This window comes from Poecile atricapillus, chromosome 2 (genome assembly GCF_030490865.1).
Source record: "Poecile atricapillus isolate bPoeAtr1 chromosome 2, bPoeAtr1.hap1, whole genome shotgun sequence".
Classification (NCBI taxonomy): domain Eukaryota; kingdom Metazoa; phylum Chordata; class Aves; order Passeriformes; family Paridae; genus Poecile; species Poecile atricapillus.
This window is the reverse complement of record NC_081250.1, coordinates 92,304,134-92,327,880: the sequence shown is the minus strand read 5'-3', so window position 1 is coordinate 92,327,880 and position 23,747 is coordinate 92,304,134.

Here is a 23,747-nt window from a genome sequence, read left to right as displayed (position 1 = left end):
CCAGTGCTTTCTGTACACGAATGCTTCGATATTCAAACTAAAGTATTTCACTTGTCTGGTAATTTTTAAACAACTGTATCCTGGCAAGAGAAAGACATAACTTATCACTCATGAGGTTTCTAAAAGCTGCCAAAAGTGGGACTTTATTCTGTGTCACAATTGCAATCTTGTATCTTAAAATTTGATGATAATACTATACAATTCTTTCCAATAGTAGTATATCTTGTTATGTGGCCACTTCTGGGTATAGGTGGCAATGAAACATCCTATTAGTTGTCCCTCTCTTTTATTTTGTGAAATGCTGTCATTAAACAAGCATCAGCTACTAGAGAATTTAGTAATCCACTCCGTTACCCCTGGGATTTGGTGACTCAATCACATTCATTGTTCCAGCTTTTCATGTACCAGATTAGTCTGTTGGTCTCCTAAGTCTAAATGTTTATAATAGACACTTCTAATTTTCAATTAAGTTAGAGGTTAGACACCTCAACACATGATTAATTTTATGTATGATACTATCTTAGCTCACACATCACTTTGCTATGCATTTAGTAGGTGTGACTTTTATATACACCTTTATCTTCTCATAAATCCACACATGTCTTTTCAAAGTGTAAATCAGCATGTAAAAAATACTAAGAAGTGAGCTGCTGTCAATGTACCTGGTGCTCTGAAATTCTCTGCTTGTTGTACAGTGCCGCTGAAAGTGGAGTTGAGAAAATTGATGGGATAAACTGAAGTTTTGTAAAGAACATTCTAATACCTTTTGATGCATCTGAGGTAAAGCCATCCCATGAAGATTTTGGATGCATATTATCAGTATTTACTGGTTGTATGCTAGTTTTGAAGAGACTTTGCGGTCAAAGATGTGAACAAACTTTTATGTAATCAGGCCTAAAGGAGGAGGATTATTTTGTGTTACAGTTGAGGTGTGTGTGACAAAGCAAGCAAGAAATGGCATGGGTCTTGCTATTTATAACCAAATTCAAATAGTTATTGAGACTGTCCAAAGCAATCTTAAATCTTTCAGTCCAGGATGTAGGTGTAGGCATCCTCTGTGTTGGTCTGTGTTGGACCAACAAGCCATTCTAGCACTGACATTAGAGGTGAGCATGCTGGGGTGTCCAGTGGGTGGGGAGGACAAAATGAGCTGTTTGTGTTAGCTGGGAGGATGTGGGATGCTGACATTGAGCCCAAGGAACTCCTACCTGGGCTCCATGTGGCAAGCTCCCTAAACACTGCTGCCAAGCTATCGATTGTGTTAATTCCTTCAGTTACGAAATGGCAAAGAGGAAGCAGGTTATGCATCATGCTAAGCTTTAAATAAAGTGTTATCCTGCTGTTGTCTGTCCTGTGGGCTGAGATTTCAGAAGTCGCTAGAAGCAGTTGAAAATTTCAAGGAAGTCAATTATTGAACTCTGAGATATTGAAAGCATCACTTTGGTAACTGTCTAATCTCTGTTTTCCAAAATATTTAACGTGAAGAAGTGAGACTGCTCCAAGGCTCACTGCCAACTGCAGCTAATGCAGAGATGAGGGAAGAGGAGGATGCAGCTGTGTCCTCATTTAGACTCAAATCTCACTTTAAAGAAGTGGCTGTTACAAATAAGGAAACTTTAAAATAAGCAAAATGGGAAGCAAAAATATTACTTGCTCTGTTTTAAGGAGCATCTGGAGCTGTACAAAAGATGAGGCAAAATCACTGACAGGACAAAAATCAGAATTTGCCTTTTGTGTGTTGGAAGCTGGTGGAGGTGGGAGTTGTTGAGCACAGTTCAGCAATGCCCCATGGCTGCTCTTTTGTCAGCTGCTGTTATCAGGCTCTGCAGTGGTAGTTTGAGGCAGCAGGGCATTGTAAACCCATGACTTGCCCTGCCCTTGACCCTCCAAACATTCCCATTTTTTGTCCTGTGTATTGGCACACCCTCCAACAGTTGTGGGATATCCCTTCAGACACTTTTCTCCACCAGCCAGGGACTGCCTTTATTTCCCTATGCCAACCACCAGATTCCTCCTATCCTGCTTTTATGTTTGCTGTAGGGAGCTGAGGGCGCTGTGGGCTTGTGGTGCTCTTGCTTAAGCACAGTTCTTGCTGTCACCTTGTGTGACCAGCTCTAGTATTTGAGCAGTTTGTGTTCAATGCATATCCAAACATTGTCATTTTCTGCAGCAACTCATCCTATGCTGCAATGCAAGAATAAAACTAGAAATGACCTCTCTCTCTCTGGACAGAATTTAGGGTAGATCATGTGACAAATCCCAGTGCTGTACCACAATAATGGGGTATCCTGGGGTAGCTTTACCAACCAGACGTGCTTGAGCTTGAAGTGCTTGAGGAGAGCTGCTCCATGTAATTGGTGTTTGCAGGACTCAGCCAACATTACAGTTGCACAGATGAGGAGAGGTGTGCCTGAGGTAATCGCTGTGTTATGGTGGTGTCACCCTTATATAGACTCCAGCAGATCCCAGCTGAAATAACAAGGGATGCAGCAAACAGTTTTTTGGTTTTGTTTTTTTTTTTACTGCAGAGGAGTTGTTCCCCTTGCCTCAAAAGCTTGTGCTAACACCAAACTTGTCCTGCCTCATTTTATATTTTCTAAGGGCTTTTCTGTTGGTACTCACCCCCTCTTCTTTTAAGATGATGTTTTGCCTTCTTGGTTCCCTTCTCTGTTCCTGCAGGCCTCTAAATACTCCTATAACTAATTCATATTTTCTCAACATCTCTCTCTTCGTATTGTTCTTGTAAAATAATCCAGTGCTTCCTAATACATGATCCTGGGAGAATTCATATGTATCAAGCATAACATCCTCTTGGTATTTTCCGTTCTGCCTTCTGTGTCTCTGATTCTTCCTTTGCTAGGTTTTGGGCTTTTGGTATTTACACAGCCTGTCCAGCATCATTACCTCCTTTCTCCCTGACAGCAAATTACTGGCATACGTGTGAGCAGCATGCCCTTCTCCCTTGCTAAAGCATAAGCTGTCTACCTGCCAGTGGGGGGAATTTTTCTCTACAAAAATGAATTGACTGCAGTCTCCCCAAGGGAAGCTTTCCAAGTGCTTTTCAAGATAAAGCAATCATTACATTTGTCTCTCTGTTTCATAATCTTGGAGAGTCTCCTTCCTGTGAGTTATCATATAAAGATGTGCCTCTCTGAGAGAATGTCTCAACTCTGCAGACACGCTTTTTAGAGTGTGGTAGCTTTCTGCTGTTTAAGTTTTTACCTTTAACATGGCAGGCAGTCCTGTATTCAGTTCTTTGGATGCCATAAGTTTTCACCACTCTCCACAGAGAGCACTGAGCTGCAACATGATTCTCACTCTGCAGAAGTTCAGCCAGGAAGGTTGAAACAGGTGCAGTGCAGGGAAGCTCCTGAGGTGCTTGTAGGTCTTCAGAATGGGTCTGTCTGACCTTCACAGGTGCTAAAATTGTGATACAGAAGCCTCTTGTGAGTATTCTGGTCAAACTTCTGCCTCTTTGGTGTGTGCAAACAGTCTCTTTATATCACAGGCATTGCTGTGCCTTCACTGACAGCTCCAGGTCACTAAATCCACTGGGACTAGTTGAAGTGGGAGCCCCTTTGCAGCTGGTGAGCATTGATTCAGGCTGGCAGACCTCCCCTGTAGTTACAGGTACATGAAATGTAGGCTGTTAAAGACAATAAAAAGGTATAAATGTTGGTTTTGCTTAGCTACTGCTAGACAAATGGCAGCTTCAATTTTTTCTACCCATCAAAAAGAAAATTGGTGTGTTTTATCTTGTAAAAGGTATTGTTATAGCTCAAAACAGGAGTTATGTGTCTGATTAATTGCTCAGAAGTGCATTTCCATATATTCCATATATTAGTAGTATTGAAAATGGCTAGCTCAAAGCTGAAATAAAAACAGATTATGTTTCACAAAGCAATAGGATCATGTGATTATTAAAATTGGAAGTGAACTCAGGAAGTCTCTCTTCCAACCTGCTCCAGGCAGGGTCAACTGTGAAATCACACCAGTCTGCTCAGAGCTTGTGCCAGTCTGGTCTTGAAAGTCTCAGAAGATGGAGACTGCACAGTTTGACTGCTGACTGTCTTCATGGTGAAAACTTCTCTGTTCTGAACATCTCTTGTCTCTTACCTTCCTTCATCTCTTCGTTGAGAAGAGCTGGACTCCATCATCTTCACCATCTCCTTCTTAGCATCAAGTACCAAGTACCTACAATGCCTTGCCTTCTCCAGGCTGAGCCTGGCTCATCCCTCCACCCTCCCCCACAGGGCAACTGATCCAGCTCCCTCTCCCTCAGTGGCCCTCTGCTGCAATTGCTCCAGTTTAACATCTTTCCCGTGTTGGGAAAACCCAAAACTGGACAAGTGCCCATGGTCTCTACAAAAGACTGAGTATCTAAAGTCTGTGGTACAATTTCCTTTCATAGGGATCCAAGTGTATAACCCTTTTCTTTAGCATACCACTTTTCTACACTATTCCTTTGCATGCACTTTCCTGTGTGTGGTGGTGATGTGATCCCAAGACAGAGCTGCAGATTTTAATGTGTGTCTGCAGGGCTGGGATCTTCCCCATACCTGTTGTGCAGTGTGTTCCAACATCCCCACCAGATGGGAGCTCAGGCATTGCTCTGGCCACGTGGCATGCTTCTGGGAGCAGAAGAGCTCCTGTGATACTAATTAAATGTTCTTACACCATGCCTCTGCCGCTGGTCGGGTGAAAAGGGCAGAGGAAAGATGGTTTGGCTCTGTCTGGAAGCTCCCTCCATCGCTTGCCTCCATTTGAGTGTAGGGTGCCTGGCCCCAGAGAGCAAGGCAGCCAGCCCAGGCAGGTGTCCAGAGCTCATGGGAGAGCTGCAGTCAGTCTTAACTGTTTCCCTGTGACTTGGGGTGGCCATTGCAGCCATCTATTTAGATAATTGAGAGCTGATGCAGACACTGTTATATTGGTTGTAAACCCAAACAGTCCCTCACCCCTAAAATTCTAGATTTAAAAAATTGCTTACTTTCTATCTCAGAGGGAAATAAATGGATGCTGTTTTATATGCCTGAACTGTGGTAATTGCTCTGAAAAATCACTGGGTTGGCTGCTTCCACATGCCCAGGACCACCAGGTGGCAATATAAGAAAAAGGATGTATTTGCAGGGTCTGTCATGCATACCCAAAAACGCAAAATAAATTATAAATTTATTCAATATATAAATATATTCAGGTTTTCGGTCTCCTTGAGTTGTTTAAATTCACTGTTTCAGTGGCAAGCATTTCTTTTGAAAGTATTCTTCCATTTTTGTTCTGCAGTTGAGAAACTGTAAACTTCAGAAAATAATGAGCACCTCCTAATTACACTGGGTCTTACTGTCTGCTCTAGACATTGTCCCTCACCCCAACAACTCAATCTGAAGAAGAAATAAAAAATCCTTCATTTTATTACTTTACCTTGTTGAAGTGTAAATTTGGGCCTAATTTTTTGAGTCTATTTTGTTTGTTTGTTTTGTTTTTTTTGTTTTTTTTTTCTGAAAGGCTGTCTAACCATGTGGATGCCCTGGGACATGATTAAGCTCATGAGGTCTCATATACCTCCTGATGGCAGCTATGATTTAGATTACAGGGTAGATTTAGATGAAAAATTAGGAATAAATTCTTTACTCTGAGCATGGTGAGGCACAGGAACAGGCTGCCCAGAGAAGTTGTACATGACCCATTTCTGGAAGTGTTCAAGGTGAGGCTGGATGTGGCTTTCAGGAGTGATGATCTTTAAGGTCCCCTCCAAACCAAACCATCCCATGATTCTATGATTTTTAAGTGATGGATGACCATAGTGGATCATATGATGAAACTCTCCCAGACGCCAGTGACTGATGTTTCAGGGACATCTTCAACCAGAGGAAGAGCCCTGGTGCCTATTAGCTATTGATGAATTTCCTTTTTGTTCAATGGGTTTGTCTAATTGCTTTTTGAATCCATGCAAACGCATAATTTCCCCTGTGATTAGTGGGTAATCCTCAGGGTAAGTCTGTGCCAATAAGAAGATGCATCTCTTGTTTGTTTGGAACATTTAATGCCTCCTTATTATTATATTAGAAAAGAAAAGGATTAGCTGTTTTTCACTGTCTCCTTGTTATTCCTGTTTTTATAGACCTCTAGCGTTTTTCCTACTCATGGATTTCTTTTCCAGTTTGAAGGGTCCTGCTGTAATTAAATGTTCCTTTTATGGTAGCTGTACTCTTCCTTTCATTGAACTTATTGTCTTCCCCAGTGCTACAATATTTCTACCAATACAGAGGTATTTATTACTGGTTTTGCATATTTTTATTTGTTTATGTTTGTCTGGATGTGCCTAAAAAACCAAACTGTTTTATTTAAAGAACTGGCAAATAATTATCTTTTTTTTTGTTTTGAAACAAGTCAAAACTCTCTTACTTGAAGCATCTGAGGCTCATGATGCTACCTTTTGGATATTTGTGACAGAGTGTAGTATCTTGCCTCTGGACTGTTTTGTTCTTATTTAAGTAATAAATTGATTTTTCTAATATCATTTTGGTCTGCAGTGACAAGTTGCAGAGGCCTCAGCATTGCAGCCTGGTGTGGAACAATTAGCACTTGCTGCTAAAGGATAAATCCAATACAAAAATAACAGGGTAGCTGCAACCCAGGACTGAAGGTACTGGCAGCATATGCTTGGGACGTCTGTGCAGCAGCTGATTTCATGCCTCCTGCGTCTTTGCAGCTCCATCAAAGAATCAGTCAATCACGGTGGTGATAATTTCCTTTATCGACTCAGTAAAAACAGAGGAGACTGGTGAGTGACTCCTGTGATTTGGTGAGAGCCTTTCCAGCCATGTTAGGAAAGGGGCTTTCACACTGTGTGGAAAGCCTCCCCACAGACATGGCAGATGCTGGAAACCCTTTCCAGCTGTCCTTGCCCACAAAATCAGCAGAGAGGCAAAAGTCTCCCCAGGATTTTGCAGATTTAAAAACAAACAAATAATTGAATTTTTAAAAGCCTAGAGGAATGTGCAGTTGCTGTTCAGCTTGTCCTTTTGAATAATGTAGGAGGGGATATTGTACCCTGTTGAGTTACTGAGCAGTGACTTGTGGTTAACCAGGTTATCCAGAAAGGTCTTTAAGAAAGCAAAACAAGCTGGAAACATCTCCTCTTACTCCTCCACAATTCGCTCACTGTAATGTGGCTAAAAGAGGTTCTGCAAAAGTAAAAAGGGACTTGTAAGGTTGTACTATTAGTGTTGGAGTCTTATTCTGTTACAGTGATGGTGGGATTGACTGGTCATCTGTAAGACACCAAAATGTGGTCACTTAACCAACAAGAGAAACAAGAGAAGTTGTGTGAAAAAGTAGTACCTGCTTTTCTCCATATGTCTTGAGGAAGCAAATAAAAAAGTGTGTTTGATATGCCTCTAAGAGGAAACAAATGTTAGAAAAATGTTGCCCAGAATTGTCCCTATCCCCCTTTTCCCCTAGCAGCTGTTTGATTAAGGGTGAGAATTGTTGCCCCAGACCCAGCCAAAGAGCCCACCCAAGGCAGGTAAAAATACTTGATTTCAGCCCGAGCACAGCTTCAGCATGGGCAGAATCACAAGAGATGAAGACATTGCAGAGTTTTGAGATTTGCCTATGGGCTCAATGTTTGCAACATCCCTGCCCCTCCTGGGAGCAGACTGCACTGTGCTGTGGTGATGACGATGATGTATGCGTGGAACATGTTCTGCACCTTGTGCTTCTGCATAGGCGTGGGAGAAAGGTGAACATATGCTTTTGAAGAAGCTGTCGTATCCCTGTTTCCTTCTAAGGTGCCATGTGTGCTCTCTGAGTCACCAGGACGTAGTTTATCCTGTGATAGGAGTAGCTCTTGACAGGTGCAGTAGGCTCTGAGGTCAGCGTAGAGGTCAATGTGCTTTTGGATCTGAGATTCATATTCTGCACCATCTCCTCAGCTGGCAGTGGTGACAAGCCCAGTCTTCTTACAGCTGGGCTGTTCTTTGAGGTCTTTTTCTTCCAGACATCTTCCTATCTTGTGCTGCAGCCAGGTGGAGACCCTGTTTTAGGCGTGTACAATATTTTGTTGACATCTGACATTGGCCAGTTATGACTTTGGCTGTGGTGCCATTCCCATGTTCAAATCATGGAGCTGTTTGCCATGTCTCAAGCCAATTCACCTTGGCTTCTGAAAGCACACCATGTCCCAGGCAGACATTCCTTTTTTTGTCATCAGCTCTTAGCTAATATAAACAATACTCACTTCCCAAGTGGCACAGATATGCAAATGAACCTTTCATGGGATAATGGCCATATGAAGCTTTGCTAGCAGGCATTCACGACATGTGGAGGCAGGTTGGTGCCAGATGCTTGCAGGCTTTTGGCTGAGCTATCCCCTTTTCCAGTAGGATAGTCAGTACCAGGCTATTTTGGGAGATCCACTGCAGGCCCAGATCAATGATTGGTGCTTCTTTGACAGCTTCAGGCAACAGTGCTCTCCAGGTTGCCACAGGATTTGCTGGTCCCCACAGTGTCATTCTGCCTCCTAAAGCCCTTGGCTTGTCTGGCTGCTGTGGAGCCTTTTACAAACACCAAGCCAGCATCATGTTTCACCATCTCTGAGATATGCCACTTTTTCATGACACAAACAGAACAGTGCATCACTCTTAGTGAAATCTTCTGGGGAATCATGTTGTGATGGGATGAATAAAGCTGTAGCAAAACAATCAGATTCTTGTGTCTTTTCAAAGTAGGATAAAACCTTATATCAGTGTATACAGCCTTCCATAATGAGGTGGAAACCACTCACTAGTATGCACAGAACTGCACAGTTTTTGCTTCTTTGCCAGGTAAAAAGGCTGTCTGATATATTGAGGTCTGTTGCTTTATCAGAGGAGAACATCAACCTGCTTTCCCTTTTTTCTTTGAGGGTTAAAGCTCACCTAAAATAGGTGAATTCAGTGTAAATTTTGCCACTAGAAGCTGTAACATTGAGATGGTTCAGGGAGTGGTAATCAAGCCAAACTCACAGCCTTTTCTTGTGTTCAACTCACTTAAAAAAATTGCAAGCTCCCACCCTAGCCATGGAAACCCAGCACTCACACTGCAGGGCAGCAGCTGTGGCAGGACGAGATAACTCATTGCTTTGGGAGGCCAGAAACTAAAACTGAGTTTAAATGCCCACTGCACAGATGATCTTTCCTTAATGCCAGTACTGGGGGGGAGAAAGGAGCAGCTGTTTTAATGTACTGTGGTCCATATGGTCTCCTGTGGGTGGGGGACACCTCCCAGGACTTGTGTGACTTGCAGGAAGTTTGTTGTCAGGAGCACAGGTACAGCCCTTCTCATCAGCTGCCTTACTATTAAAGTGGCCCCAAATGACTTGTCTTGGGAACTTCATCTTGGCATCCTGTTTTGAGCAAAACAGAATTACAAGAGGCAGCAGGGACAGCAGGAGAGCCAAAACCATTGTTGATGGCACAGTGCTTTTCAGCATCCAAAGCTATCTGGAAACTGGGACTCTCAGTATGCTCACGACACAGCTAATGCTTGCAGACTAAGGCTGGCAATTTTTTTTTTCTACTTAGAGGAGAAATCTGTGCTGCATCACCCTCTCACTGGGGAGATTCTTGTCCTGATCCCTCTGCCCATGAAGCTGGAGAGCCGGTGCTTTGCCTGGCATTGTTAGGGCAAAGAAGAGCCCTGAGAGGTCTGTCCTCTCCCTGTCTGTCCACTGTGTGTCCTGCAGCTGGGCAGCCAGCCTGCTATTGCATGTCCCATGGTGGGGACCATCACACGTGCTCTGCTCAGCTTTTTGTGGTTCCTGTTAGCCATTTGTGCCTCACAGTGTTGCTTTTCCCTTGATCATGAAGATGACTATTTTAAGTGAAGCTGAGTTGATGTTAAGTAGGCAGAACATTTGAAGGCCTTTACTTGCATTTCTGACAATGCATGCAATTATTCCAGCACCAGCATGACTGTTTTGTTTGCCAAATGCTGATCTGATTTATCTCTATACTAGACTGAAAAGCGGTATAGCTAATGACAGTCAGCTCCAACATCTTTTCCTGATTGCCTATTATTGTCCTGAACCGGTTTAATTTTCTATTGTCTTTGTTAAAAATGTAGAAGGGGAAGAAGAGGTTGTTTTAATCCTCTGTATTGGACTATTGAGAATAGGCAGAATTTAATGTGCCATCAGGAAGGCAGAACTACAGCCTTGCTTTTTGGTAGTGACTCACTACATAAATTAAGCAGGATGGTCCCCAAGGCTTATCCTTCTCATGCACTCTGCGTCATGTTAGAAACATTAAAATATTAACAAACTTTGATCCCAGGGCAGCTCGATGCTCACTCAGATCTGTTTTCAAGCTAGAATGCACTCCCTGCTTGGAGTCTATAGTAAACTTCAGAAACCTTGGCCTGAAAGCCCAGAGCATCATCATTCAGCAGCACCTAAACTCTCTCTTCAATTATTTAAAAGCTGCTCTGAGAGACTCTTTGGAGTTGTGTTACAGATATTTGTTGATATTACAGTTTTTCATGAAATGGCACATCTCTCTGGCCCTCCCCTGTTCTTGTGAATGAGATCATTACTATTTCTACGCAGTAATACCACCACCTCATTCTCCCTAGCATCTTGGAACTATCAATGTCCTTGTGTTGATGTCACAAAAATGAGACCTTAAATATCATTAAGCTATTCCTAGTTAGCTAGGATTTCTCACACAGGGAAACCACTGAGACTGAGTTTCAAGAAGCAAAAGAGAAGAGGCAATTGAAGGAATATACCATTTCCTTTCCCTGAATATTTCAAGAGGAGCATTAGGTACTGGCCAGCTATCAAAACCTTTCCTCACATGCCCTACTCCCTTACAGTCCTTCTTCCAGGGATGTCTCACCCAGATCTAGAGGGCCCAGGGAAAACTGGCTGCTTGCAATAGCAGCAGTCTTAGAGTTGCTCTTACCTCACAGGTGGCCAGTGAAAAGCTAGAGAGCAAAGTGAGGGGTACTGGCCTGTGTTCCATTATATTTTTTAATTTTCCCCTTCTCATCTCCCTACTCAAGCCTGATTGAGCTGTGCCTAAAGAAGTTCAGAGTATTTCTGAATTTTTATTTTGAAAAGGTCTTCTGAAAATTTTCTGCCAGTTAAGGCTGTGTGAAATCACACATCAGAAAGAACTCCGGTGTTGCAAAATGACATGCCCATCATCTCCACATTTCTCTCTGTGAATGTCTTCCAGCATTTCTCCTTTAAACTTCAGCAATGCCCTCACCCAGTTTTAATTGTTGCTTTACTTTGATCTTTGCACAGCAAGTATTTTTCAGTCCACTTCACCAGAAGAAACTGAAGTATCACCTAAGGGTGATGGAGATGGGGGAATAAGTGCACATCTGGGACAGGCTCTTTTAGGAGGAACAAGCTACCGCTGGCATTTGGGTGTCCTTGAGTGACCAGTAGCTCTGGACTTCTACTCCCTTCTGAGGGGCAGCTATTTTCACTCACTTGTGAGAGTTTCCAGATCATGAGACAGGCATTAAGAAGCCCTTTTCACCATGGACTGACTGTGAATTGAATGAAAATTAAACAATAATCAAAACAGGCAATTCTGAGTCTTTTGCTGTTGTTGGCAATCAGGTTACCAGCAAGTAGCTTTGGTGACCCTGAGACTGAGAGCCACTGGAGCTGGCAAGATAATTAAAGAGGGAAGGACATGCAGAGGGTAACACATGCAGACCTCCAGGAAGCTGAACTGAATACCAATCACAACTTTGCTTTGTCTTTTTTTCCATCAGAAATATTTAGCATGCCACTAAACTTCTCTTCCACAGTTTCCCTCAGACAGTTTCCCTGTTCCTGCATCAGATTTCTCCTTCACTAAAAGGACTATCTGAAAACACTTCTAAAATTTATTTTCTTAATGACTACAAGATGCTCTATTGAAAAATTATGACTTTTCCTTACAGTTTCTCTTACAAACAGACTGGATTGTATTCACAAAGGACACCTCCAAGCTGCAGAGTGAGGGACAAGCAAGTTAAAACTTCCCGAACAAACTAACAATAATTAAAGTACAAACAAGATGTTAGCAGTCAGGCTAAGGAACAAACACCTGAAAGAGTAAAACAGCTTTCTTGCTGATGGAGCAACTAGTCTCCATTCAATTCCCAGACATGTGAAAAAGCGTATTTTCAAGCTTGGCATGGTTTCATTAGTAACTAAAATCTAAACTGACCATAAAATGCAGGGGACAGTGTCAGGTTTCTGTCATGAACGATGCTAATGGCAACAAATGTTTGAAAACAAAGGGACCTGGCCCAGGCTGGCAGCAACATACCCAGCATAATTTGCTGACAAGGATCCTTGACATGTGAGATGACTCCAGGAAGGGCCAGGTGTGCGTGCCTGATGGATGAGTGGCACGAGGAGCGTGGCAGACATTTAAATGCAGCTCAGGGTGGTCAGGAGCAGGATCGGGCTGTGATGCAGGACACACGTCAGGGAGCTGTGGCTCGGGCATGCCAGCAGTGTCTGCTTGCACACCTGCCTTGGAGAGCTGCAGCCAGGCACAGGGCTGAGGATCCCTGGCTCTGGGAAAAGACAGACCACACAGGAAAGAGAGCAGATGTAGAAGCAACAGAATCTGATGCATGGCTGAAATGTGTTCCCTGGGCTCAGTTTTTTTACAGAGCTGTCCGCACAGGGCCTCTCTCTCTCTCACAGTTGTCTCTGCTCCCCAGGAGATGGCAAGGTGTGGGCTGAGTGTACCTGCTGTGGAAATTCAGCTTTAATTATCCTGAATTTCTGCACAGAGTTGAAATTACCTGGCTGCAGGGTGGCTGTAGAGGTGTTACTTTTCTCAGGAGGCTCTTAGGACTGCAGCAGACTTTGAAGGAGGAGTTTTGTTTACCCATTAGGTAAAGCTTCCAGAGGGCAGGTAAAATCTCTGTGTTCATTAGGAGTACAGGATGAGTAGGGTGTTCTTGCTGAATGGCTTTCTGTACCCAAGCATTGGCTGGAAAGTCACTTGTGCATCTAAGAAATCCTATGCAACCCATGAAGTGGGATTCTGAAAAAAAATTGCAGCAATGCCCTAAGACAATTCAGTGATTTTGAGCATGGCAAGAGTGGACAGAAGGCATCTTTGTACTGTTACCTTATTTTTTTGGATATTAGGATAGTTGTTAAAGTCCCTTCCTAATATAGGGGGATGTAAAGCAAAGAGAACAGAAATTTGTAAGGCATATATTAGCAAATAATTTGAAAACCAATACAGTGTACTTTTCTAAAACATTTTTATGCAAACAATGGCCCAAACTGTTTTTTCTTTTTAAATCAATATAACTTCAAAACTAAGTGACAAATAAAATTTACTGATAGGAGAATGTCCTATTTTTGGCTTAAACATTGATGCACCCTGGGTGGTGGTGGTGCTGCTGCTGTGTGTTCTGGCTGTCCTTCAAAACCAGGAGATGGAGGATGATGCAAGGTGGGTGTCAGTCTCTTCTCCCAAGTAAAATGCAACAGGACAAGTGTAAATAGCACTGGGGGAGGTTTAGAGTGGATATTAGTAAGAATTTCTTCACAGAAGGGATTGCCAAGCATTGGCACAGGCTGCTCAGGGAAGTGGTAGAGTCACCAACTCTGGAGGTATTTAAAAGACAGATGTAGCATTTAGGGACATGGCTTAGTGATGGACTTGGCAGTGCTGGGTTAATGGCTGGATTCAGCAATCTTAGAGTTGTTTCTGATTTAATAATTCCACAATTCTAAGGATGAGCGTTTCTGCAAACACTATTAACTAGCTGAGGAAAGGAGCTGAATATTGAAGCTATGAAACAGCTGGTTGTTTGTAGGGAAGTATAAAATTGTTTTCATTTGAAGGATGGAACAAGTACTTATATTTTATTTGACTTAAAGAGTCACTTGTAGGTCCTAGTAGATAATGTCAGACATGCAGCTGAAGTCCTGGGCGTGCAGGGTGAAAATTATCAGCTGCATTTCCAGGGTGCTCAGGAGAAGTCTTGCTTCTTCCCTTGTGTTTAGAGGGAGGAGAAACTGTCCTGCATCTCATCCTGGAAGGGAAGGATGAGGAAAGTGAAAGAAACTTGCCTCTTGCTGGGACAGCTGTGGACAAGAGAGAGGAGTAACAGGAGTGGCTGTGCACTGGTGCTCTGAGCAAGGGGGAAGGTCTAGGGCAGGCAGAGGTTAATGGTTGGTGGGGAACTGACTGTAATCTTCTCTTAAACTCCCCACTTGTGGTGGGGTCAGAGCTGACAGAAATCAGCTCAAAGTGAGGTTTTGCAACACCCAAATCTGACCACAGCAGGTTCCACAAAGCCAAGCATGGGCTCCCTGTCTGGAGCAGAAGCAGTGCATTGAGAGCTCAGATATAGGAGCAGCAAACACAGCCCTTACTTTTCAAAATAAGGGTTTTCTGGTGAAATTTTGTTCTATGTAATTTTAATCCTTTACCTGAGAGTGGTCCCTCATGGTTATTGTGGATGTACTGAGTTTAACCATCAGCTGCTCTTAGCTAATGTCTTTGTGCTTCACTGCCTGTACTGCTGCCCGTGCACACAGTTAAGAAGAAGAGTGGATGCCATGTGGAGCTGCTCTGCTGTTAGCAATTCTCCCCTCCTCCAAAGTGCTTCCTGGCATTGAAATTGTCTTGCTCTCAGAACAACAGAATCCATCAGTAGATTCCTCTCAGGTCTCATCACCACTTTCATTACCTTTCTGCTTACACTGCTTAACATGGTTTTTAATATTCTTACTTTATTCTGTTTTGCTCCATGTAAAATTTTGTTTAGAAAAATGAAAAGGTAAGGAAGTAAAATGGTTTTACAGATCACCTAAACTTCTACAGAATCACCTATGAACCTTCTCTGATGTGCTATGCCACTGTAAAAATCCTTGGTAATCAGTGTGAAATTGCATCAGGATTATCATCCAGGCAGCAAACCTATGACCATTTAGGCAGTAACAAGTGTTTTCCTCAGAGATTATAGAAATGCAGAGGAGAATCCTATATCTGAATCACTCTACACCAAACTAATTGCTTTGTTTTTGTTTAAAAATTTAGAAAGAGCTGAAATGCATGGGAAATGTTGCTTTCATAATCTGTAGTCAGGGATCAGAGCTGGTGATGGCTCTACCTTCGCTGGGAGAGAATGAGAAACAAAGTGGTTAAATTTTATTTGGGTCACTTGTAACATTTAATTTTCACAGCCGGTGTGGTTGGCAGAATATTTTATTATCTATTTTTTTGCATAATGAAATGACGGAAATCCACATCAGTTCTCTTCAACAAAATATACTGTATTACATTATAAACACTATATACGTTTTAAAAGTCTGCACTGACATTCCTGTAAGATGATGCTTAGAAAGGGAGGCTTTTTCTCCTGTCAAACCCAGAGTGGAGCTAGGTCTTTTCAAATCTGTAGCAGCCCTCTGAGGAAGGAGAGAGATGTAAAGGACAGTGAGGTGGGGGAGGCAGACACCCCGCCCACCCCCAAGCGCAAGTGTGGAAGTGTATGCGAGAGCTGGTCCTCGGAAACACAGAGCTGGCAGGATCCACCTCTTCTGCTGATGGAACAAGGGTGGATTTACATCTCATCTGTGGCGTCCTCCAGGGCAGGGGTCGGAGCTAAGCGGGAACCTCTTCAGCCAGGAGAGGGAATCCGTGTGTTTTACATAACAGCTGAGGTTTTTACTCTCTGGTACAAGAGGACTTGGCTGCACTGTACCACCAGCCCACATCAGGGCTGGTCCAGGCTCCGCAGCTCTGGGGGAATGCAGGAGGGATGCCTGCGTGCCTTGGCCACTGGGGACACCTGCCAGGAGCAGCTGAAAGCATCTTGCTTGGCTTTCTCAGCCTTTGGGGTGGGGGAAGCAGAAAGCAGGCAGGTTGTATAAATTCTCAACCAAATGAGTATACTAAAACTGCAGCACTCCTACTTCTCTCTTCTGAGTGTGGGCATTAAAAAATACATTTTCAGTAGGCAGGGAGTGGGTGTGTGAGAGAGCAAAGTGTTTGCACTCCTTTCCCACCATCTCAGAAAGGGTGGATGTTTCAGGGGAAAGGATCCTGACTGCAGTGCTCGTCTTTGATTAGCACATCATAAGGAAGTCACACCTTGAATTGCCCAGTCCTAAGTGACTGCAGAAAAGATTATGGAAGGAATAGACAAAATGAATACTACCAGATCACCAAGACTGGAAGACATCCACCCAAGTCTTCCAAAGGAGAATGTAAGGATACAAGAGCTGATCCGGCTACAGCAGCTTGCAAACTCTTGTCTAAAGCCTGTCTGATTTTGTAAGGTTGTTACAACCATGACACCACTTTTTTAGAAAGGTTTCCAGTGGAGACAGGGGAAAATGTTGGCTGCTAAATTTGACACTTGCGCTGCGGAAGCTAATAGGAAATATGAAAGTAAGATAATAAGTGGACAGGGAGTAAAAATGACAAACAGAAATATTGGTGTGACTTAGTGCCTGATCCTATCTCATAAAAATATCAGAGTGGTGGGTTAGGCTGGACTGCTTGGTACAGTCCTCTTGAATTTCCTAAAGACTTGTGAGGACCTGGGTTGCCTGAGAGAGAGGTTGCCATGAACACCCCCACCTCTGGTTGACTTGAACAGTTTGCAAGAGATTGTGGGGCAGATGTGAGGGTGCAGAGAGTAAAGGAGAAGAGGCCAGTGGTGCAAGTGGTGGGTGTGGGAAGAGAGAGGCGCTGAGCAGGAATAATCCAGGCAACAGGACAGGGAAGGAGACTGGAGAGAGAAAATAGACATGGGGAGGCAGGTCTATATTGGCTTTTTTCTTTCTGATTAGGAGAAGATAAAGACGCAGAGTGTGGTAGGAGAGGCACTGATGGAGGCAGCCAAGAGAGGCTGTTTGGGGGCCATGGAAATGTGTCCCTCAGGACATGGTCCCTTGCAGTGATTAAAAGAAGTACCCTTGGCACAGCAGGGACCTTGGCTCAATGTGACCTCTGGAGGTAGGATACTGCTTTCCAGTGGAAGGATGAGAGGCAGTGGGCTCAAATTGATGTATAAATGGAAAATGCCATTTATACATCAAAAGGATCTTCTTTATGGACAAGGGTGACCAAACACAGGCATAGAAAGATCCAGGAAGGTTGTGAAATCTCTCTTCTTAGAGGTATTCAGAAGCCATCTGGACCCTGTCATGTGTGAATGGTTCTAGATGGCCCTGCCTGAGCAGGCAGGTTGGAACAAATGACCTCCAGAGACCACTTTCTGCTTAGGCTGTTTTGTAAAGAGGATGGTGGAGCTGCTGTTTGCTTGTGAAGAAGCGATGGGAAGAGAATAACAGTGGCTCTGGGTTTTAAGATTGATTCAGGTTTTTCATACCGTGTTGTCTCCCCTATTCTATCTTTCTGGTAGCTTAAAACTCCTTTATATAATGCCACTTCTTGCAGCCAGCTTTTTCTTCAGCCCCCAGAAAGTACATTTTAACTTCCAAATTTCTAAGTGTAAGATTTTAGTGAGAACCTCTTGGAATAGGACCAGCCCTATTTCTGCTAATCAGTACCCTATAGGAGAGCTTTAGTCTTTCTAAAAGTCATTGCTTACTTTGTTTCTGAATTTTTCTTGTGTGAATGAGCCTGTCAGTAAAATTAGGATTAACCCATGTTCTAAGTTACATATTAATCTTGAGTTTGCTACTTGTTATTACAAATTGAATATCTCAGAAAATGGTTAAAATCCTCAAATATCTCAAAGGCCAACTTTCTCTTATTTGGTGCCAGCTATAATTGTCTGAAGCATTAAAGCTGACATCTCACAGTTTAGCTGAAGGAAGCTGAGACACACGGTATGTTCAACAGAAGAGACCCGGACTTTGGAAATAGCTTTTGTGCTTGTCCTCCGGGGACTGCACTTGTGCACCTGATGCTTTTGGTGCAAAACTTTCTGGGTGAAAAGAGTGGAGTGGATCAGGAGAAGCTGATGGGTCAGACTTATGAGGTTCATGAATGCTTGATAATGGTTGACATTAGGATATGTGTGGTTGCTTTCTTCTCCTAATATATTTTACCTCTGAGCCCAGATGCTTGGATGAATTTTTAAATACCTATTTTATGGGTAGTTTAAAAGCAGATATCTTTTTTGGTAAGCCATTTAGCTAGAAGCTTTCTTTAACTCTGTAGTTAAAGACACCATGTGGTGACTTGCTAGGAAGCCTAAACAAAGTTGATAAGAGCTAGGTAGGCCTGCCAACATCTTTGTATAGAGAGAACTTATTTTCTTAAATTAGAAAGCTATCTAGAGACAGCACACCCTTCCTTTCTTGAGAGGAAGACCCCCTGCCTTAAGATTTCAGAAACTCTGATTTTTTATTTATTTATTTATTTTTTTGGTTAGCTCTGTTTTGCATATCTGATTACAGACTACTTTGAGGGTCAAGTGGTTTTTAAAAGAGAAATCCCTTAAATACATTTTGGTCAGCCCCCCCGCTGCTTTTTTCACAGCTATTAGTTTTTGTCCTGTACTGAGTAATTAACTTGCTTCAGGTATATGCTCTGTCCTTGTTGCTAATTCTGTCTACTGGAGAATAGTCTACTTATTACCTCAGGTATGAAAAGTACCCAAAATTATAACAACCCCTGTGATATTGCAAAAGCTAGCCTGCTCCCTCCTGAAAGCTACTTCTCTAAAGACTCAGATGACCTGCTTTACAGTCAGCATTGAAATAACAGTGGAGACATGATCAAATAAATCAGTATTAATAGCTGGAAGGACTGTCCTGTAAAGCTGCCTCTTGTTCTCTGCTTGGATCTCTACTGCTGCCAAAGCACGTGAGCTCCATCAGCATTGTCATTATGGGAAGGAAATGTTGGCTGTACAGACATCACCCAAGCATCTTCTGCTAGCTAACACTTCTTGATTTGATGGTGGGTTGGGACTGGGGGGAAAGTGTTTTGGAAAACAAGGGATACAAGACACTAATTGATCTTTAAGTCCCTTTCCCACTTGCTCTTTCTCCTTAATTAGTTTCACTGGCTGTTTCTCCCCCTCAACAAAGTAGCTGGAGCCATTGCACCCTTCACCAGCTGCTGTTTTATCCATTGTGGCAAGAGTTCTTTTAAAATACAATAGGAGAAAACATCTGGGCTCACATATTCCGCATCAAACATGAATGGATGTCTAAGGAAAAAACTTTCAGTAATTCATTCAGCTTTCTCTGAGCAGTCAGACTGTTTTGTGGAGTCTGCCATCATGTAAAGCCCTCCCATCTGGCTTATCCTTTTGGTGTAGACTTCTGCTCTGTTCTCTGGATTTGGCCGCTCTAAGCTTCTGTAGTGACAGAACCTTAAACTGGTATTTTTGTGTAATTTAGAAAACTTCCAGCTGTCTGACAGACTGTTAAAGAGGTGAGGATATGTTATAGACCTATAAATACACAGTACTCTTTGTAATAGCAACAGAAAACTTATTTTGATTTTCTTCTCCGATTTGGCAGGGCTCCAAGCATTTGCTGTCCAAGAATATCAGCCTTTGGCAAATTGGTATGTTGAAGCAGAATAGGTCCAATATATTTATTCCCTTAGTGATAAAATTAAAAAAAAAAAAACACCCAAAATTGCTACCAGATAACAGAAGGTAATGAGAACTGTGAGGTCAGATTTATGGTCCTTGTAACACATCTCTGGTAATAATACAGACATCACAATAGATTTTATTAAAAAAAAATAACAAAACACCCCCATTCATTTTTTTCTTCCTTTAAAATAAGTGAAAATTGGGACAGGCAAGGAACATATTGTCAGTCTTGCATTCTGAGCTATGTTTGTTTGCTGGGTTATCCACACTCCCTAGAGAAATTCTTTGTATCTGGTGTTGAGGCTTGAGCTTTGAGGAAGGGCAAGATAAAATCTCTTTGGTCACACCTATCCAGAGTCATCATCTAATCAGCAGATCTCTGGTCCTGAGATGAGTTTCTTCTGCTCACGACTGTCTCTCCAAATTTCCCTGATGTTAGGAACAAGACAGGGATCTGTGCCTCTCAAGTGAGCAGGAGGTCTGCTTTCCAGCCACCAGCGTGGCAGGCAGAGGCAGCAAAGAGGCGAGGGGCTCCTGGGACACTCTCTTCTCTGGGTGTTACAGCAATTTCTTCAGCTCATTGTAGTGATTTGCCAGAAGGCTTCTGCATTGAAGGGAAAACATATGAAGCTGGAAGCTGTCTAGTGGGACAGAGGAGGTAAATGGACAGAAGAACAGAAATGATGCAAATTCTTGTGGCAGCAACTAAGTGGATAAGGACCAAGAGTTCCAAACTCATTCCTTAAGCCATGCCTTTTTGGAACTGCGGCTGAGACTAACGTTGTAGGTGAACACCAGGCTTCAGATAATAGCCAGAGACATAAATGTCACTGATTCTGCCAGGCCAGGCCAGTGTCAGTGTCAGAGGACAGCTGCTGTCTGACCTTGAGTTAGTAGCAAGATGTCCTGTTAAGCTTTCCTCGTGGAAATGATGTGGGGAGCTCTTTGCACCCTTCAGCTGCTATCTCAGGAGGAAATTGTCAAGAGCTGCCAAATCTGGTAGCCAAGTGGAGGTGAGATTGCTTTTACAGCAATCAGGTTGGGCAGGTACGTCCTGCAGGCACACAGGGAATTGTAAGGACTTGGAGAGCACAGTTCCCTGTCCCAGGCACTTTTAAAGCCACCAAAGGGCTTTGCCATGAGATAAGCACAGAAGAGAAACATAGGATGGCACTAACTCCAGGTCTGGCAGAGATGAGATCTGGTTTGTCTGGCTAAACATCCTGTGTAATGCATCCAGACAGAAATTCCCACTGTTGGCAAAGTGTGTAAATAAGCAACTGTTTGTGCATTTATCACCAGACAAACCAAGATCACCCCAAGTGACAGATGGCATCTGTGACTATCCAGTGCTGGTGCTCAGACACACAGAGGCACACTAGGGATCTCTCCAGCCACTTGCCTTAGACCAACAGACTACCCAGCAAATGGTCCCTGGCTCCTCTGCTCTCTAGTGCTGTTGCCACACAACATGCAAAGATGTGTCTGAGCCGACCTCCAGATGCCACAATCTGTCCAACAGTCAGTTTTGGGTTCCTGATCCCTCCAGCAGCCAGCTCTCAGACCTCCTGGTCTCTCTGCTGTCCAGCCCATACTTCTGGCTGCTGCATGACCTGACTACCTCATCCTGCTCACTGGACAGTCTTGTTCCATGTTTGCCAGTGATTATTACACAGCACTCGACACACCTATGCATGCCTGCAGGTGTGCCAGCTTATCCAGTTTCTAGCATCCCAGACAAAGGGGTTCTGCTCTTCATGGTCTCCTGGCCTGATCAGTGGCAGCTGGGCCTCCATGGACACAATGCAGAGAGGCCCTCACCCAGGAAAATAGAAGAGGAGTTTAATAGAAGACAGGACAGGCTATTGCAGTCAGGCACAAGGCACAGCCAGATGAGTGTGCTGAGCAATTACCAGTTTGCACACAATCAGCTGCTTTTATCCTGTTTCTTGAGGGGTCATTCCTGTGCTTATTTCCCTGAAACCTCCTTGGTCCCTCACTGTTCCTCCCTTAAAATCTGCACTTAGTCTTGCAAAATCCCTTTGTGCCCTTCCCTGGCATGCCTCAATGAATTCCACATCCCTTAAGGCAGTAATTTCTTCTCAGTCTGTAAGGCTATCCAGAAGGGCTCTCCCATCAAAACTCATCTTGATGATGGGTTTTGTACCAGGACAGTGGACTGAGCCTGGGAATAGCCAGGTCAGGGTGCTCTGCTCTGTCTGATTAGGATATTGGGGTTTGGCTGCTTGTTATCACTCCTCTGTGCTCCTTTGCATTGGTGGAGATGTGTTTTGATAGCAAAAAAATTAAATCTAAATAAATCAACTTGCAGAACTCTTGTAGGAAGGCTGCACATCCACAGCTGTCCTTGCTGTTAATGGGAGGTGAAGCTAATTAAAATTGCTCAGGGCCATTGCCAACAAAATTACATGGAAGCACTGTATTCATTATTTAGTAAGCTTTGCACTCTAAACTCTACCACATAACCTCACTGTTATAAATCATATTACATTCAAAGAGCAGCTAAAAGGGCTTGGGTTTTGCCATATGCTCGTTTCTCATTTGTTTAATTCTTGTCTCATGGAGCTATTTTTGTTTCATACTCCTAAATTAAAACTGAGTTGGCCCAAGGATGTCAATTTGAAGTTAATGATTAAAAACCCCCCAACAACAGAGTAAGGAAAATGTAAAAGGGCAGGACAATGAAAGATATTGGTGAAGTTAGATATAAATCCTGGTATGCTGTGTAGTAGGAAGATGGGAAATTGTAGCTACTTGCTGCTGCTGTTCACCCCACATTTCTGCTTTACCAAAAGAGCAGCAATTTACAAAAAATATATGAGCCCAGAACATCCTATCAAAATATTCTTCCATGATAAACAAAAATAATATTTATGTAAAATGTCTTATCAGCTCAAGAATATGGGTGATGGGAGATTTTAACTTGATGGATCTTCTGATGGAAACTGAGCACAGTAAAGAGGAGACAGTCTAGGAAGTTTCTGGAGTGTGTGGAAGATAAATTCCTGTTGCAGCTGATAAGTGAGACGACAGGGATGAGGTCCTGCTACACCTGCTGTTGACAAGCAGAGAAGGGCTGGTGGGAGATGTGGTGGTCAGAGGCTGTCGGGCACAACAACCACAAAATGAGAGATTTTTCAATTCTAGGTGAAGTAAAGAAGGGGGCACCAACAAAACCTCTACCCTGAACTTCCTGAGAGCAGATTTTGGACTGTTCAGGACACTGATTTAGAGAGTCCCTTGGGAAACCATCCTTAATAACAAAGGGATTCAGGAAGGCTGGAGCCACTTTTAGAAGGAAATCTTAAAAGTGCAGGAGCAGGCTGTCCCTTTGTGCTGAAAGATGAGCAAGTGAGGAAGAAGATCAGCCTGGTTGAACAGTGAGCTTTTGCTGCAGCTCAGGGAAAACCCAGAATTTATGACCTTTGGGAGAAGGGGCAGGCAACTCAGGAAGAATGAGGTTAATTAACAAGGAGGTTGTTAGAAAGTGTACAGAGAAAACCAAGTGAAAGCTTAGCAAGAACTCAATCTAAACACTGCTAAGGAAGATAATAAAAGTATTTTTTATAAATATGTTGACTATAAATAAAGAGCCAAGGAAAATCTCCATCATTTATTGGATGCAGGGAGGAGCATTATCACCAAGGATGAGGAAAAGGCTGAGGTGTCCAATGCCTTCTTTGTCTTACTCTTTAACAGAAAGACTGGTTGTCCTCAGGGCAGCCAGCCCCCTGAGCTTCTACACAGAGATAGGGAGCAAAATAGACCACCTGAAGTTCATGGGAGAGTAGTTAGTGACCTACTGAGCCTGCTGAGACACTCATAAGTCTACAGGACCAGATGACATTCATCCAAGCGTCTGAGGGAGCTGGCAGAATTGCCTCACTGCATCAATCGTCAGTCCTGGTTAGCCAGGGAGATCCCAGACAAATGGAGATTAGCAAATGTGACACCCATCTGCAAGAAGTGTTGGAAGCAGCATCCAGAGCAGTACAGACCTGGGGAAGGTTTTGGAGAGTACCTTCTTGAGTGCAATCACATGGACAAGACAACCAGGAGATCAGGCCTAGCCAGCACAGGTTTAGGAAAGACAATTCCTGCTTGACCAACATGATCTGCTTATATGAGTGTATGACCCCTGTAATGGATGAGGGAAAGGCTGTGGATGTGTC